The following is an 18,877-nucleotide window of genomic DNA, read 5'->3' on the forward strand; positions in this document are numbered from 1 at the left end:
GGGGTCGGCGGCGCCGCGCTTGCGCAGATCCGGCCGCGCCGCGGCGGGGGCGGGGGCGGGGTTTCTGTGACTCTGGGACCGCGGGTCCTAAAAACTGGCTGTTCCCAGGGAAAGGTAGCCCTCCTTAGTCTCAAGGTCCGCTTTCTAAAATAAACCGATCCGTGCAAGCTGAAGTCTGGGGAAGAGAAAGGATGGGGGTTACGGGCTGCCACAGGCTTTCGGACCCGCCTGTCCAGGGGCCCGCGGCGGCGCGGGTGAAGCCAGCGAGAGGTGCGAGCTGTGCGTGCGGCGCGCGGGGATGAGAAATCCGATCACGGGTTAGTGGAGAAGCGCCAGGGGGACGCCTGGGCCGGAAAACGCGTTGGGGGAAGGCGAAGCGCCGCTGTATGCGTGATTCCCGATTAACGGCCTCTAGGCGGCGTGGACACTACAGCGTCCCAGCGACCCCTTCCAGACGCTGAGTCCTAAGTTTGTCGAAGGTAGAAACGTGGTTAGCTTTGTTTGTGTGTGTGGTGGTTGGCGGAGGTGGGCGGGGGGCGCGGGGGACGGGTATTTCCCATACTGGGAACAATTTCCTCAGGGCTGGGGAGTAGGCGCTCAGTTAGTGTTTGTTGTTAAATTCTTTATGTACCCACTAACTTGTAAGATTGATAAAAACTCATTGAGGATGAAGGATAGAAATCTCACTGTCTGCAAGCCACCTTCTCACAGTTTACCATTCTTGCTCCCAGATATGCTTATATAGCTAAGCTTTTGGAAGTAAAAGGTGCATTAGTCATTGAATTCCAACTTTTGAAAGTTTAAGATTTTTGTTACTGTGCCTGTGCATTTAATATGGTGCTATACATTCCTTGTGGCTCAGCTGGTAAAGAATCCGCCTGCAATGCAGGAGACCTGGGTTCGATCTCTGGGTTGGGAAGATCCCCTGGAGAAGGGAAAAGCTACCCACTCCAGTATTCCGGCCTGGAGAATTCCATGGACTGTATAGTCCATGGGGTCGCAAAGAGTCGGACACGACTAAGCGACTTTCACTTTCATACATTCAGTCAATCCTCATTGAGTCTCCTGTGCTTATTCACTCAGTTGTATCCGACTCTGTGACCCTTTGGACTGTCAACCCTCTGTCAATGGGGTTTTTCAGGCAAGGATACTGGAGTGGGTTGCCATTTCCTCCTCCAGGGATCTTTCTGACCCAGGGATTGAACCAGAGTCTTTTGTGTCTTTTGTATTGCAGGCAGATTCTTTACCGATGAGATATCAGGGAAGCCCTCCTAATCTCCTGGCTTATTTATTTCCACAAGGAAGAAAAGAGAGGTAGGCTTCCAATCTGTGGGCAATTCCTTTTGTATAGGCTGAAAGAAAGGATGACTGTCTTTGGATAATGTCGAGACTGCAAGTGGCTGCTATGCTTAAGATACACTTGCTATCAACAATGTTAAAAGATATCTTCTTTTATATTAAAGAAATTAAAAGACGCTTACTCCTTGGAAGGAAAGTTATGACCAACCTAGATAGCATGTTCAAAAGCAGAGACATTACTTTGCCAACAAAGGTTCGTCTAGTCAAGGCTATGGTTTTTCCTGTGGTCATGTATGGATGTGAGAGTTGGACTGTGAAGAAGGCTGAGCGCTGAAGAATTGATGCTTTTGAACTGTGGTGTTGGAGAAGACTCTTGAGAGTCCCTTGACTGCAAGGAGATCCAACCAGTCCATTCTGAAGGAGATCAGCCCTGGGATTTCTTTGGAAGGAATGACGCTAAAGCTGAAACTCTAGTACTTTGGCCACCTCATGCGAAGAGTTGACTCATTGGAGAAGACTGATGCTGGGAGGGATTGGGGGCAGGAGGAGAAGGGGACGACAGAGGATGAGATGGCTGGATGGCATCACTGACTTGATGGACGTGAGTCTGAGTGAACTCCGGGAGTTGGTGATGGACAGGGAGGCCTGGCGTGCTGTGATTCATGGGGTCGCAAAGATTCGGACACGACTGAGTGACTGATCTGATCTGATGGTTGATTTACAATATAGTTTCAGGTATACAGCCCAGTGATTGAATTATACATATATGTGTATATGTTCTTTTTCAGACTCTTTCCCCTTATAGGTTATTACAAAATATTGAGTATAGTTCCTTGTCCTATACAGTATGTCCTTGTTGGTTATTTGTTTTATATATAGCAGTGTGTATATGTTAATCCCAACCTAATTTATCCTTCCCCACAGAAGTATCTTTAAAAAAAAATTAATAAACACAACAAAACAGATCTGAGAAATTTTGGAAGTTAAATCATGACTCTCATACAAATATGCCAAAGATTTATGTCTCATACACATGTCAAAGATTTAACTCACTAATTTATGAGGGGAAAAGTAGGTACGATGAATGATAAAAGTGGTTCAAAGATGAATCCAAAAGACAGGTACATGTAGGCAGTCAGGAATGCTGCCAGTGGTTAAGACTCTGCATCCCAATGCAGGGGCCACGAGTTCAGTCCCTGGTTGGGGAACTAAGATCCCACATCCCAGTGTGGCCCAAAAATTAAAATAAAAAAGAATTTGCTTAATTGAACCAAATCAAAACTGGCTTCTATAGTAGGGAAGTCAGTTGATCTTCTGCCAGACAAGGTTCATTTAAATGTCAGATATCAGTGGGCAGGAATTGTTACCAAGCAGGTCAGCTGGACTTGCATGGAGACCTCTTGTCTTTTTCCTGAAACTGGTGCTAAGAGTGGAATCACACAAGCTATATTCAATAGCCAAAGAATGGAAAGGGGGAACCTAGTTTGCAAATCAGCTCTCAACCCAAATCTGGTGGAGCCACCAAATATATTAGAAGGTCAAGGTTAAAAGGAAGGAATTGGCAGGAGGGGAAAGAATATTCATGACTTACTGGAGAACTGGGGTGTGGTTTGGACCCAGAACTGTTGCGCCTCTCCTTTGCAGTGCTTTATGGGCTTTTTCAGTTGCTGTCCTGGCAGTTGTCAGCTGTCCTGGCGCTGATGAGTGTGTCATTTAGCCTGTGCTAATATATTACAGTGAGCTGATAATGAGACTCAAGGTCCACTGGAAGCCACATCTTCCCCACTCTTTGGCCTAGTTTGTTCTCATCAGTTCTTGTTACTTTTTCTCTTTGCATCTTCCTCCTGAAACTTGCATGCTTGTGGGTGCTCATTCGCTCAGTCATGTCCAACTCTTTGCAACCCCATGGACTGTAACCCACCAGACTCCTCTGTCCACGGGATTTCCTTAGATAAGAATAATTGGTTTTGGAGTTCTGTGGTGGTCCCAGTGGTTAGGGCTCTGAGCTTTCACTGTAGGAGGTACAGATTTGATCCCTAGTCGGGGACTAAGATCCTGCATGCTACATGGTACAGCCAAAAATTTAAACTAAGTAAATTAAAGAAAAAAACACACATTTCATTTGAAGGAGGGGCAAGGGTAAGATTCTGGGGCAACAGCCTTGGTAACAGAATCACTGGCCTTGCTGTCTATTCTCCAGAATCTATAGCGTTGGGACACCCCTGTTGGCTCCAGTGGCTGGGAGTGCACACTTCCAGTGCAGGATACCCAGGTTTGATCCCTGGTCAGGGAACTAGATCCCACACACTGCAACTAAAGATCCCAAGTGTTGCCAACTAATACCCAGTACAGCCAAATAAATAAATAAATTTTAAACCTATAGAATGGAACTTCCCTCATGGTCCAGTGGTTAAGAATCCGCCTTCCAGTGCAGGGGACATGGGTTCGATCCTTGGCCTGGGAACTAAGATCCCGTGTGCTGGGAGGCAGTTAAGCCTGCACATGCCACAGCTACTGAGTCCCTTCACCACAAGGAAAGATCCCTAGGGCTGCAGCCAAGACCTGATGCTGCCAAAAAAAAAAAAAAACCTATGGAGTTAGAAATAGCTGCAAAGAAAAAGATCCATAGACCCAGATAATCCAAGGGTGTGCAGGACAACACCTAGTTGCCCGTTGAAGACACACGCTGACTTTGTGACCCATTTCAAAGTCTTTCACAAAAAGACTTGTAATTCTCCTCAGCCCCCACACCTGTACGGGCTTGTTTACTGTAACTTGAAAATTGCCCTGTTGCTAAAGGAAGTAGCATGATGAAATCATTCATTAAAATATCTAACAGGATGACAGCAGTTGACAAAAACAATTCAACTCTTATCAAGGATTTTCATCTTTCTCAACAGACTTGGTATGTGGTCTTCTGCAAGTCATTTCCCTTCTCTAAGCCTCGGCTCTTTTTTTACTCTCTAAAAAAATACAAGATTAGACTTGATTTCCAAGGTTTCTTCCTATTTTGAGACAGTGGTTCAACACACTTTTTTGGGGTCTCTCTTTTATTTCATAAGGCCCACGGAACCAAACACCTACCCTTGGATGTCCTCACAGGAATGAGGACATCTCAGCTCCAGGATCAGTTCTGTGTATCCATCAGGAGCTAGTGTGCAGCTAACCACTCATCCCACGAAATAGTTCTTTTAAAGTGGAGCCTCCGTTCAACCACATGAAAAGATGCTCAGCCTCATTCAAAGTAAAAGGAATGAATCCAGATTTAAGAGTATCAAGAGATCCCATTTTTCACCTAGTCAGTTGATGAACATTAAAGTTTGGCGATTCTGTGTGTTGGCAGGAAGACCAAATTGGTACAGTTGTCACTTTATTCAGCTCTTTGCAGAGCAAGATAGAGGTATGAGTCAAAACAATTTAATTGTATTTACCCTTTGACCCAACTTAGCAATTTATCCTCCAGATAGAGTCCCTCATGCACACAAAGATGTTTGCACTTCAGTATTTATAGTAGAATGTTTGTAGAAGCATAAAAATGCATTGCCCTATATGCTGTCGATATATGAAGTAGAGTGTGTTATACATACGAATGGAATACTGTGCAGTGATATCTGAGGTATATTAACTCTATGGTGTCAGTTCAGTTCAGTTGAGTTGCTCAGTCGTGTCCGACTCTTTGCGATCCCATGGACTGCAGCATGCCAGGCTTCCCTGTCCATCACCAGCTAACTACGGTGTAAAACTGTATTTGAAAAAGAAGATCTGGGGTATATATATGTTTGTATATACAATCCCTGGGAAAATGTACAAGGAATAGGTTTGTAACTTGTTAAGTTTGTAAACCAGGTATCCATTTTTAAATACATAAAAATTTAAAATAAATGAGACAACCCAGTGGAACAATTGGCAAAACACTTGAACAGGTGCTTCACAGAAGAAAATCCAAACATGAAAAAATGCTCATTTTCATTAGTCATCAGGGAAATGCAAACTTCAACCACAATGAAATACTATTTACACACCCAGTAGAATGGCTAACATGAAAAAAACACCAAGTGCTGGTGAGCATGCAGAGAAACTGGGGCCTCCATCCACTTCACTGCCGGGGGCAGGAATGTGATTGTTAAACCACCCCGCAGGACCGTTAGGAGTACCTGCTGAAGACAGATCGGAAGACTTGTGATAGGATGTTCCCACAATACACAGTACAGCATTGTTCATGGATATTCAGGTTGTTTGCAGTGTGGAGCCAGAATGAACAGATAGTAGTCTACCTATACAGTGAAATACAAGACTCTACAGAATGAAAGTGCACACTACACACAAGTAAATCTCACAAATAGGATGTTGAGTAAAAGTTCAAAATCGGGCAAAACTGACCTTTGGTATAGGAAGACAGGGCAGGGCTGTGATTACCATGGTAGTAGGGATGCTGGGGCCTAGTAATATTCTATTTCTTGAGCTGGGTGCTGGTTGTATGGGTGCTCACTTGGTAAAAATTCAGCCTTGTACATTTATGATTTGTATGCTGGTATTTTAACAGTGGGAGAGAAAGAGACTTCCAAGGTCTGTACAGTGGAAAAATCAGAAATTTCTTCAGAAGGGAGTTTGGGTGGTTTCTTACTTTTTCCACTGAGATTGTGATGTTGAATGCATCAGCCAGATCAGGGAAGCCAGAAGGCTGAAGCTCTCCAACCCAAGGTGCTGAACAAGGCCCAGGAAGTCTAAACCCAAAGTGGTGTGACACATTCCTGAATTCCTTTTCACTGGGTCACCTCACCTCCAGCTGCAGGTAGAGCCGTCGAGGGCAGCAGGCCTGTGCCTTGGGCTCTGCGTTCCCTGGAATCCCAAGCTGGCCCTCTCCTGCCCTTCAGCATGTCTTCCTCCCCGGCACATTATCAAAAATTCCTCCTTCTCTCCCATTCCTGCGACAGTGCAATACACAGCAAATGAACGAATGAACATGTCACGGTTGGCCCCTTGTTCAGATGAAGAAACAGGCCCACTGAGTTTAAGGAGTGTGCTGAGGGTCATACAAGTGGGAGAGGAGCTCATAGCCTCCTACTCCTGAAGCACCCTCTACAGGAAGAAAGGTGTATACACATGGCTGATTCATTTTGTTACGCAGCAGAAACTAACACAGCATTGTAAAGCAATGATAAAAAAAAAAAAGATACTAAGGAAAAACACCTGAAAAAAAGCACCTGATCTGAGAATGAAGCCCACCTCAAAGGGAAGCAGTCAAGAAGGCAAGAGAGACGAGACCAAGTTCTGATGACATCACTTGGCCCCTGGATCCTGCTGGGCCAACCCCAGAACTTTTCAGTCATGTAAGCCACTGTATTCCTATGATCACCACTCTTTTTTTTGGTTGTGCCTTGAGGGATGCAGGACCCCAGTTCCCCCACCTGGAGTCAAACCCGCACCCCCTGCAGTGGAAGCTGTCTTAACCACTGGACCACCAGGGAAGTCCCTATATGCCCTCTTTTTTTGAAAACCCAGTTTGCCTGGCCTTTTGTCACTTACACATTTACATTCTGGTAAATACACGTTCCAGGTCCAAATACACTAGTTCTATCGTATTTCCTCGAATTACAAGTATAGATTTCATATCTTGAAATCTCATGGTTAACCCAGCATGACTTGATCTTTGCCACTGGTGCTTCCTCTTCTGCGGGGTCACAGATGTTTTTCATGAGTCATCTGTCCTGAATGTTTCCCAGGCCCAATGTCTAGTTCACTGGTCTGTGGTTTGCAGAATTTACTTTCTTCCCCTTTTTAAGTAAAATGGCCATGTCATGTGCTTCTCTCCAACCTTCTGGCAAGTTCAGAAGATCTTTTATGAAGTTTGGAGAGATAGGTGAATCTTCTTGAAGATAAATGATATTTCCCCCAAATGGAGTCTGACCCTGAATGAACCCTCATTTTCCAATCTTCCTGAATAGTTGGTATCACCACAGTGAGGACAAGGCTGAAAGAGTCTACTCCTGGTGCTGGGTTCACTCACTGAACCAAAGGAGGACTTCCTCCAGCCACAGATACGATCCTCCTCTATTCCATACAGTCTTCGTGATGCTCTTGTAGCCTTCGGGATCCGCCCCCCGCATCTGTAGTGCCCACATAACTTACACTTCTCTGAATTCACATGAAGCTTAAAATACCCAGAGATCTGGTTTCTCACAAATGATGACTACACGGAGCTGGTCATGCAAATCAGAAATGGACCAGAAGCAGCTGCGGTGCTGAAGGCCCCATGCCTCTTGTAGAATCGCAGCTCCCAGCTCTTTCCTTCCCGTTGGTCCCTTCAACTTTCCCAAGCAAGTCTGAACAGTCCACTTTCCCAGGGACCAGCAGCTCCACGTGTGGGGCACAAGAAAGACACTTGATCGTCAATCCACAGGTGTCTTTTCTTCTAAGTGGCAGAACTCCAGTTCCTCCTGCCTAACTCCTAAGACTTCAGAGAACAACCCCTGCCCCAGTTTTCTGAGGTTGACATTCTGCCCTAGTTCAGATGCCAGGGCATTTATTGAAAGGCAGAGCTTTTTAGGGCTTCCCTGGTGGCTCAGTGGTAAAGAATCTGCCTGCCAATGCAGGAGATGCAGGTTCGATCCCTGGGTCAGAAAGATACCCTGGAGAAGGAAATGGTGACCCATTCGAGTATTCTTGCCAGGGAAATCCCATGGACAGAGGAGCCTGGAGGGCTGCAGTCCACGGGGTTGAAAAGAGTTGGACACAGCTTAGTTACCCACCCAAAGGCGCTCTATAGCCCTGCAGTGTAGCTCTGAAACTGTCTTCAGAGAATTTGCAGTGTCAGAATTCAGTCTGTTTCCCTAGGTGTTAGAACCAAGCTTGCCATAACCCCAAGATTTTTGGGAGGGGGGGTGTCCATTTACATTCCTATGCTTGCTCTTGAACTGAAAAATCCCAGATACATGTATATGTATGACTGAGTCGCTTTGCTGTCCACCCAAAACTGTCACAACATTGTTAAACAGCTATATTCCAATATAAAATAAAAAGCTTTTTAAAAAAATAAGTGTCCGAAGCACACATATTTTTTACCTTTTGTGGTTTTGGTTTGTTCTTTTGAAGAGATGTGGAAGAAACCCAAGCCAGACAGCTCGAAAATTGTGTTTATTGTATCTGGTGAAAAGATGCTGATGCGCGTAGGAGTTCAAGAAAGTGGAATCCATCAGCTTTTTAAGATGCCCCCTTTCAAAAAAAATCAATCGGCCTCACAGTGCCCTTCCGTTCCATACATCCTTGCCTGACTGGTTTCACAAGTACGTTCCTTAAAGTCAAGGCTTCAGCCTAACTGAAACAGACGAGCAGGAAATGGCATAAGGGGATCCTTGTCTTAAAGGTGCGGACACCAGGGCGGGGTAGCAACCCGAATCAGGTTATACTCCCTTCCTGGGCTCCCCCACCTCCAGAATCACCAAGTAATTCACTCATCTGTCCACAGAACGGCCTGCATCCACCCCCCACCCCACAGCTCTGCTCGGCCCGGGAGAACACCCTAGTTTTTTGAGCAGATCCAGGAAACGGGGTTGCAGCGACCTTCTGTTAGAAGTCCCCTAGAGTGCTCCCAGGGGCGGGGGACGACGCCTGCATCCGAAAGGCGGCCCCAGCCCGGAGCGAGCCGGGGCCGGAGGGGCCCGAGAGCCTCGGAGCTTCAGGCGCGGGTAGCGGCCCCACCCCAGCACGTGACGCTGCTTCCGGGCCGCACCGCGGCTGCGCGGTCCGGGGCAGGGGGCGGGGGGGGCGGGCCCGGGCTGCTGACTGACAGTTCGCGCGGGCAGGCCTCAGAAGGACACGGCTCCGGGGCCGGTGCAGTGGCCACACCGCCGAGCCCAAAGGCGCCCGCCCGCGCGCTAGCTCCCGGGCCCATCCGGCCGTCCAACCCCCGCCGCGGTGAGAGGGGCGGGGGGCCCTTTGGCGCCCGTGAGGGGAACGGCGTGCCAGGCTCTGTGGGCGGCGCGGGGACTCGCTCTCCGAGGGGCGACAGCCGGAGCGCCCGCGGACCGGCGGGTGAGGGGTGGTCGGGTGGGGACCGGGGCTCTGCGGGGTCGGCCTCGGCTCGCGCTGAGGTGAGGAAACGGGAGGAGGGGGCCAAGAGCCCACCTTATGGGGAGCAGGGCGCTCCCTGGGGGGTGGAGGGGCTGGAAAAGGTGTCCCCATCCCTGGCGGCTGACGGTGTCGCCAGGTGGCTTAGGAATGGAGCCTGCTCCCCAGTTTTGGGGGAGGAACCCCCCCGACTCCTGGACGAGCGTGCTGGGGAGGGGCTTCCTCGAACCGGGATGGGGAAGACTCGGTGAGTTGTGCTGCGTGCTGGGCTTTAAGTTTGCTGCCCCTCTGCTTCTGAGGTGGCAGCGGGGGCGGTGTGGGGGCACAGGAGAAGGGCTCGACCCGCCTCCCCGGGACCCCCTCGTCCCCGCGGTGGTCGGGAGCAAGAGGAGCTTTGCCGTGGGGCCGTGTAGAGCAGCTGGTTCAGGGTGGCCTGGCACAGGGACCAGGGTCTTGGAAAGGACAGGATGGGGGATTTTCTGGAGCTGGGTGGGAGTTTCGCCTTGCTTGGGGTCTGGGCTTCTCTGGGTTGTAGGTTGATTGAGTTTGGGAGGAGGAAGAGGACTTGTCAGTAGGGACTGGGCAGCTCCTGTGACTCTGGTTAAGTGTGAGGCCAGGGTGCCAGCCTGCAGACTGGGCAGGAACTCACCTCTGAGCTGGCACAGGTGAGAAGCTTGACGTGCAGCTTGACTCGCTGGGGTGAGTAAATGATAGAGGCAAGCTGACAGCTGTCAGGGAGCAGGCGACTCTCCAGACCATTGTCACCTAAAGCTGAGGTTTGGAGCTCATTTGATTCAAGGCACCCCCTCCCTCAACCTAAACCAGGGCAACCAAGATGCTTAACACCGAATTAAGCAAAGAAAAAAAATTCAGTTGTATTACGCTTGAGCGCTTTTTTCCATCTTTCCGTGGTTCTGTTTGGAAGTGTGTGTTTTCCCTTGTTCCTTCTCTCCCTTGGGCTGTCACTGGCTTTTATTTCCACTTGGTGCAGAAATAGGACTGCTTACGCATTTGAAGCACAGGGCTATCGGCTGGCTATTGAGATCAGCTCACAATGAGAAAGTTGACTCATGAGGTTCTTTTTCCATTAAAGAGATGAAGATGGCTGAGGAGTCAGGAATATGCACTTTACTGAGCAGATTATCTCTAACTTCTCATTTGGTTCTGGAATACATTCCTGTGATTTTCTTCCGTCTTTGTCTTTTGTATGGCTTGTGTGGGTTAATGTGAAGATAGTTTGTATTATTTGAGAACACAGCAACTAAGGCCAGTGAAAAACTACTCAGCAACCTGAGTAAATCACAAACCTTGAATTATTTGCTACAGATTTCCAGACAGTGCAGAATATCCACAGATATTAGACATGGTCCTTTTTGCATGACAATAGCTTTGGTTCTTTGGAGGTAAATTGCTTTAGGATGGCCCCAAATGGCTCTGAGGGGCTTCTTAGGTGGCTCATTGGTAAGGAATCTGCCTGCCAATGCAGAAGACATAGGTTTGATCCTTGGTCCAGGAAGATCCCCTGGAGAAGGAAATGGCAACCCACTCCAGTATTCTTGCCTGGAGAACCTCATGGACAGAGGAGCCTGGCAGGGTACCCATGGGGTCGCAAAGAGTCAGACACGACTGAGCAGCAACAAAATGGCTCTGAGAGCACATTTTTTAGGACAGTTTTTCGGAAGGGTTTAAGGTGAAATGAGTCATCATGCTACCTGCTTTTGTCTCCCTTCCCTTCTCTCAAAAGGAAATAATCAAGTGAAAAGAAACATCAAAAGCAGCCTAGGAAGAGAGAAAGTCAGGGAAAGTCAACCCATATGACATGCAAAGGGAGGAGTAAAAATCCTTATTGCCAATGATAATCCCTCACTTTTACACCACAGAGTAATTTGCAAAGGGCTCTCACACACAGAATCTTAACTGATCTTCATAAATGTCACAGATGAGGAAACTAAGGCTAAATGGCTTGCCCATGGTCACTTAGCTAGTAGGAGCAAAGCAGTGTTAAGCCTAGCTGTCTGACACCAGATGCAGTGGCCCATCACCGCTCCGCTGAGCAGGATGCAGGATGCGGGCCGGTGACACACACATCTCAGGGCCCGCGGGATTCCCAGCATCCCTGTCCCCCACCGCTTTCCCTGCTTGCTAAGGCAGCGTGGCTCTCGAGCGTAGACGCTCTCCACCACTTCCTTCTACCCCAGGCTTGAGCGTCTGCGTGTACTCAGATTTGTTTATAGGTCCTTGAGAAACCTAGTGGGAAGTATGATTGCAGGGAGTGTGTTTTGCTCAAGCGCTCAGAGTTTCCTAATAGTCTAGGTGTCTTCAGCCACGTGATGCAACAGACCAAGGCAATTCTAGGGACACTTGCCATAATCGTTTTCCTTGTCCTCCACCCAGAAGAAAAATGCAGTGGTTGTGAAACCTGAGGAGTTGACCCAGTACTTTTGTTTGTTTTATCCAGTTTTTTTTATACATGGCATTGTTTGCGTTATGGTGATGTGTTTTTTTTTTTTTTTTTCCCTTTCCTCTTTAAAGAGGGCACAGCTGTTCTCATTAGGGAAGAATAAGCTTGAATCCCATTTTCTAGCTCTGAGCATCTAGATCTGAAAAAGGACACCAGAGGAGGTTATCTGAGTGTGTTTCAGCAGGTCAGTGGTGCAAAACAATTTTTAAAAAGTCAAGGCAGTCTGGGGTGCATCAGTGGCTGTGTAGATCTGGAAGGACAAAGGTGAAAGTTCTCGTGTTGAGGAGCATGGGCTCAGTAGTTGTGGCTTGCAGGCTCCGTTGCTCAGCAACATATGGAATCTTCCTAGACCAAGGATTGAACCTGTGTCCCCTAAATTGGCAGGCAGATTCTTAGCCACTGTACCAAGAGGGAAGTCCCAGAGTGATTTAAAACAAAAACAACTTTGAATCAAATCATGTCTCTCCCCAGTGACATCTCAGTAGTCTTGGGATCAGATGCAAGCTTCTTACCTGGGCCCACTATGCAAGGACTGACTGACCTTCCTTGTTGCTCCAGCTTCATCAGTTGCCACTCCCTCCCTCAACAAAAGTCCCTCCTTCTTTCTGGGCCTTGACTGGGTCTAACTTGCTCTGTCTCAGGGCCTCTGCACTGGCTGTTCCTCCAGCCAGATTCTCCTGTGGCTGACTCCTTGTCATTCAGGTCACTGGTCCAGTGTCACAAGCTTAGTGGAAGCTCCCCTAACAATTTAAATAATTTCATCCTGGTCCCCAACCCACTTTGCTCATGTCGTATTGTTTTACTTTCATCATTGGTATCAGAAATGGCCATATGTGTACGTGCTTTTAGTGTCGGCTCCCCGTTTAACATCGCATCAACAGAGCCCCAAAGAGTGCCTGACACGTAGTAGGTGCTCAGTAAATATTTGCTAAATGAATGATTTTTATAACAGACCTTGTCAAAGATAAGAGGGATTGCTGCATTGGTAGATAATAAGTTAGTCTTCTCTTACTAGAGACAGCCATCCGTAGGCTGGTCAGCTGACTGTCAGGCCAGAGAATTTTAAGCTTTAGACAGACAGTAAAACCAGATCAGTTTATGAGTCTCCTAGGGCTGCTGTACCAAAGTACCACAAACTGGGGGATTTTAGGGAAGAGATAATTATTCTCTTACAGATCAGGAGACAAGACGTGCAAAATCAAGGTGTCAGCAGGGCTGGTTCCTTCTTGGGGTCTGTTCCTGCCCTTCTCTCAGCCTCTGGGGGTTTCCAGCCACCCTTTCTGTTCCTTGTCTTGCAGCTGCATGACCCCCATCCCTGCCTCTGTGGTCACATGACCTTCTTTCTGTGTGTCTGTGTGTATGTATATGTGTTTTCACAGTATCTTCCCTCTGTGTGTGTCTCCCTGTCTCTTCTTATAAGGACACCAGTCAAATTGGATTTGGGGCCCAACCTATTCCATTATGACTTTATGATTTAAAAAAAAAATGTTTATTTAGTTGGCTGCACCAGGTCTTAGTTTCAGCATGCAGGATATTTAGTTGTGGCATGTGGGATCTAGAACCCAGGTCCCCTGCGTTGGGAACACAGAGTCTTAGCCACTGGACCACCAGGGAGGTCCCTCAGCATCTCTTTCCATGGTTCAGTTCATGGGATGCTCAAAGCATAACACCTTCTAACTTCGAGATCCAGTAACATTTTAAGGGGTAAAACTGGTAGGAGGGGGCCGGATTATTTTTCGGGCTAATGACATGGATTTGGATGTTTATGCCTAAAGTATTTGTGATCCTTACAACTTACAGCTTGTGCTCTAGGTGGGTCCCGGGCGAGGAGAGGGAGGGTCTGATTCATAGAGTGACTTGCGCAGGGTCATCCAGGACCGCACGAACCTCCCGACTGACTGCAGAGCCGGTGGCCTCTCCCCATAACCGCTGGTGGCCAGGTCTCCCTGGTGGCTCCAGCCTGGGGCAGGATGCAGAGTTTCCCTGACAGCTCCAGAGGCCCTGGGGGGATGACTGCTCCCTTGGGGACACACTTCTGTCCCCGTCCTTGTGACGAAGGGTTGGCTCCCTGATGGCGAGATAAACGGTGCCACTGGACACGATGTTCCCATGTCAGGCCTCGCATAGCCGGTCGGAGCCGGAGGCCACAACATCAGAGCAGTCACATTTTTCCTTTGTGGGACTTTCCCAGTGATTCTGAGGGGCTTTTAAGTAAGGCTTTTGAGAATTCTGAGTTTCAGTGTCTCAGATTTTGACCCTGAAAAAGGTTCAGAAAAAGGGCCATGCAGGAGTTGCTAGAAAAACTTGTGATTTGGGCCTGGTAGGTGGAGAGTGGGGTTGAGGGTCATGAGAGCAGGGCAGCCTGTGAGCAGAGCAGCCAGTGTAACCTGTCCCTTCGCCTTCAGAGGTCTTTTTATTGCTGGCTTCATCTCAGCCAGATACCCAATACCCACTTCTTCCCTATTTAATTTTTTGTTGGCTGGGTAATTCATGCAGGTGGTACAAAACTCAAATTATATGGGAGGATGTCCAGGGAAAAGTGATTTCTGTCTCTACCTCTCCTCCCCTGGCTTCCCGTCTCCTTCCCAGGGGCACCATCTCTGCCCATTTCTGTGTCTCTTTGCAGAGACTGAAAGTCCTTTAATGTCCCCAAGTGCCACCCCCACCCCACCCCATGTCATCCCACACACTGCACTCCCATCCTGACTTTTCATGCCTCTTGCCTTTTCAGAACCCTTGCTGTGGGGACCTGTTAGGCTGGTCTGTTCCCAGGTGCTAAGAGCTGATGGCAACACCTCTGCCAAGAGTTTTATATTTAGAAGGGAGATGCTTAGAAAAATAGGAATCTGTAATGGTAGAGCATGGGGCCTTCAGGGAGGAGTGTGGGAGCAGAGCTTGTATTTGTGGGTTCGGATCCGGTGCCTTGAACTTCAGGGTTAGCCCTGGTGAGGAGGCCTATGTGCCTCCCGTCACAGCCTGTGAGCAGCGCTGGCTCTCAGGTTCATGCAGGTCTGGTCCAAGTACTAGGCTGTGTTTGCAGCTCATCTCTCCCGTTTCCTGGTCTGGAGTGGGGCCCATCCTCCGTGTTTTACGCACAGTTTGGTGGTACCTTCATAGCTCTCAAAAGGCGGTGTGGTCCCAGCGTGGCACATGGGGTGACACTTCGTGTCCCGTGACAGAGGAGGGATGTCATGGAAGAAAAGCCTCTCATCCTTGGGGCCTTCTGGGCTTATTCTGGAAACTTCCTTCTGACTCTGAAGATGCAAAGTGAATGATCAAGATGCATTGCAGTGTGGGAATCATCTCCACCAAAAGCTGAAAGAAATGGTAAATCTGGAAGGGAAAAAAAGAGAGTCAAGGCAATTGTTTTTTCTCCTCGTTACTGAATCCATGTATGGAAGCTCGTGCTGGGTGTGGGCCGTGTTCCCAAGGGCCAGCCTTGCACAGACAGGTGTGCTCTGAGGCCTTTGCAGCCCAGCCAGGCATGACTCAGAGCCGATGACTCACTGGTGGCAGTGATGACCAACAGGCAGGGGAAAAGGAGAATCTAGAAAGAGCAGCACCAACAGAAAATGCCAGAGTTAGTGAGCTTGGTGGGTTACTGTTCAGCTGACATCCTTGAGTGAGGGGCTTTGAGGGTGAAACAGGGAAGCTAAGATGCAAAAATAGAACCCAGGAAAAGTGTGTCGGGGGGAAACCCTCACAAGAGAAGAAAGCTAAACTGAACTGTATGCTAAGTCACTTCAGTCGTGTCCGACTCTGTGCGACCCCATAGATGGCAGCCCACCAGGCTCCCCCATCCCTGGGATTCTCCAGGCAAGAACACTGGAGTGGGCTGCCATTTCCTTCTCCAATGCATGAAAGTGAAAAGTGAAAGTGAAGTCACTCAGTCGTGTCTGACTCTTAGCCACCCCATGGACTGCAGCCTACCAGGCTCCTCCATCCATGGGATTTTCCAAGCAAGAGTACTGGAGTGGGGTGCCATTGCCTTAGTAAGTGCTAAGAATGAAGTCAAAGAATTCAGTGAGATCGGACAGTGAAAAGCTTAATTCGTGTGGTGATGCACAGGAAATAGGAAACCAGTTCACAGAGGGAAACTGGTCCACTTCCCTCTCTGGAGAGAGGCAGGTTATGCTGGACTTCGAGAAGCAACAGGATCACTCTCAGGAGCCCGAGGCCTGCTCTGGATGATGAAAAAATTTCATTTTCGTGTTGTCGTGGAGTAAAGGTTGTCCACATAATCAAATGTAACGTATAGGGAATTTGGTAAGACCCTTGTGCCCCATGAAGGAAGCAGAATCTCGGACTTCCATTTCTCAGGTCACCCCAAGGGGCCAACACCTGAGGGGTCCCAGGGATTGACCCCTCCCGCCCAGTGGTCCTCCTCTGTCCTCACCTGTCCCATCTCTGCACAGTCACCAGAGCACAGCATCTTGGCACAGTTAAAATCAGATTGTGGCATTCCCCTGAGGCAAACCCTCCAGGCCTCTCCCAGTGCTCCTGGGGTGAAACCCAAACTCCTTAACTTGGCTCCCAAGCCCCTGCCTAGCAGGTGGCAACCCCACCAGCCTCAACCAGGCCAAGTTCATTCCCACCACAGAGCCTGTGAACTTGCCATTTGCTGGGGCTGGGCTGCTGGTGGGCAGTGGGGATTCCTCAGGCTGAAGGAATAGAAGGGCAGGGTGAGCCACACATATGGGCTTCAGTTTCTAGCAGCCGCACAAACAAGTCAATGAAACAGTCCCAGTTAACTTTAATAGTAGATTTTATTTAATCCAGTATGCCCAGGACATGATCATTAACATATCTAATCAATATAAAAATTGTTAGCAAGACAATTACATTCTCGTCCAGCACTTAGTCTGGGGTCTGCGTGGTTGGCACATCTCAGTTTGAGTGAATCGCGTTCCCTGGCTCAGTGACCACGCAGGGACAGTGGCTGCAGCCCTGTCCCACTTGTGCTTTTGTTTCATTTTGTTTCATTCATCACTGCTCTTGCGATGGGGAGCATGCTGCCTCCTGTTTACCTCTGTTCTCTGATTTGAGCACATGCTCCTGGACGCCTGGGCTTGTTTGCCTTGTCCACTTGGCATAGCACCTGGCACCCTGTGATGCTCAAGAATGTTTGCTGAGTGATCAAACATACACATGATCGAACAAACGAACCACTTCTTCCTCTTCACATCCCAGAGGCAACTGAATAGTTGTCACTGCCATTTAGAGCCTCCTTTAATCAGGGGAACTTCATGCACAAGGCTTCCTGTTTGTCGTAAGTCCCTAACTGCCTCATATCAGGACTTGGGTATGTCACAGGCCCATCGCGATAGTTCTTTACTGAGCTTATTTGCAGGGTGACGGTGATACTACCAAGAAAAAGATTTTCAAAAGGAAGCAGTGAACAGGATTGAGGCTCTGTGGTGGTGTTAGTGCTCAGAGTTAATCTAGATCAGGCATTTCAACTGGGGACAACATCTAGGGACCTTCTCATCACAGCTGGATGGTGCTTCAGGCATCCGTGGGTGGAGGCCAGGGATGCTGCCAAGCCCGCAGAACAGCCCCCACTGCCGAGAATTATCCAGCATGCGTGCTGCTGGAGCCCTGCTGTTGATCAGCGTGGCTTCCTGTTGGCTGCGTTTCTGAGTTGCCTCTGGTAACGTCAAGGAGGTTATTAGTCTCTAGAAACTTGACAGGTTCTGTGCCGCCCCGTCTTTTCATTCCCTTGTCTCCCTTTCATGTAAACCCACCCCTACTTAGCATTTCTTTTCCTACGAGGGCAGACCAAACAGGCACTGCCTCCAGCTAAAGCCTTTGAGATGAAAAAAAATGCCGCTCCACGTTTGCAGCACAAATTAGAATTCTGCAGGGCAGACGTCTGGAGAAGACCGTGCTGAGAGCTGTGGATCCGTGTGCTTTACGCCCGTGGAAGCTGTTTGGAAACCTTTGCAGCAAAGCAGAGCGGAAGCCCATTTCTTGCCACCTACCTTGAAGTCAACATCTGCCATCTACATTTTCAAGCAAACAAACAGACATGTACTTACACTCATAAGCAGGACTGCTCTGCAGAGTCACACCTGTTTCAATTCTTGTTAAATATGAACGCCCCCCAAAATCAGAGAGTTCAGCTCCCATACTACTGTGGGTAGAAAAGGGATTGATGATAAGTTTCAGGTTTACACTTTTAGAGAATACTTGCAAACATTAAGTGGTGTTGTGCTACACTTGATGATCTTTCTCATCCTCAGTCCTCTGACTAGGTCTGAGTAAGTCTGAACTTCTGTGTGTGTGTGCACGCATGTACGTGTGCACGTGCGTGTGTGTTGGGGATTATTACTGTCTCTTGCCTGCTGCTTCTTGCTGTTTTCTTTTTTCTTTCTCTTTTCTTTTTGGCCACACCTCACAGTATGCAGGATCTCAGTTCCCTGACCAGGGGTAGAACCACACCCCCTGACCACTAGACTGTCGGAAGTCCCCCGTGCTGTTTTCTCTGCAGTGTCTCCCTTGCCTGGCTGGCAGGCTCCCACCAGATCTCACCTGAACAGTGCAGTCCAGGTCTTGCCCAGGCAGTATCGCCTGCTTCTGCTTCTGGTCTCCCATTCACGCCTGCATCCTGGAATGACAGCGCTGGCCCCCCTTGCTATAATCATTCACTTAGGTCTGTCTCTTCTTAGATGGTGTCTGGGAAAGGAAGGCCCATATACTATTCATCTTTGTGTCTTAATCGCAATTCCCATGACTTGGTAAGGACTTAATAAATGGTCACACACATGACCTGAACTCTACAGGATAACACGTTTCATCTGTCACGCTGGCACTGCCTCCATCTGAGATGAGAGGCAACGGCTGTGTCCTTGGCCTTCGACGATGAAAGTTGCAGGACTCGGCACTGAGCAGAGAGATGTCAAACCAGCCCCGGGGCAGGAGTGCTCCCTCCTCTCCCTAGTTCTCTGTTTCACTCAGTTGGCGCTGTTGTGGGCAGAAGTGTGGGCTCCAGACGCAGCTGCGTGTGCACCGCTGTGTGGCTTTGCTGACACCCTGTCCCTTCCCTATGTC

The 18,877-nt window shown here is 48.7% G+C and overlaps 1 protein-coding gene across 10 annotated transcripts in view; it reads left to right on the forward strand.

Moving 5' to 3' along the window:
- The first annotated feature begins 26 nt into the window (after positions 1-26).
- KIAA0513 (KIAA0513 ortholog) overlaps positions 27-18,877 on the forward strand; it is a 60,563-nt gene continuing 41,712 nt past the window's right edge. For 3 of the 10 annotated variants that reach the window (XM_086350211.1, XM_086350212.1, XM_086350201.1), the window contains exon 1: positions 9,057-9,213. The gene's annotated coding sequence lies outside the window, so the exon portion shown is untranslated. Of the gene's footprint in view, positions 480-1,234; positions 1,315-9,041; positions 9,614-18,877 lie in introns of those variants that run through there. The other 7 variants (XM_086350203.1, XM_086350208.1, XM_086350207.1 and 4 more) reach the window with 6 other exon arrangements.

The sequence above is a fragment of the Bos grunniens genome, chromosome 18, assembly GCF_055505025.1.
Source record: "Bos grunniens cultivar Pamir isolate PY7600 chromosome 18, Bosgru_T2T1.0, whole genome shotgun sequence".
In the NCBI taxonomy this organism is placed as follows: Eukaryota; Metazoa; Chordata; class Mammalia; order Artiodactyla; family Bovidae; genus Bos; species Bos grunniens.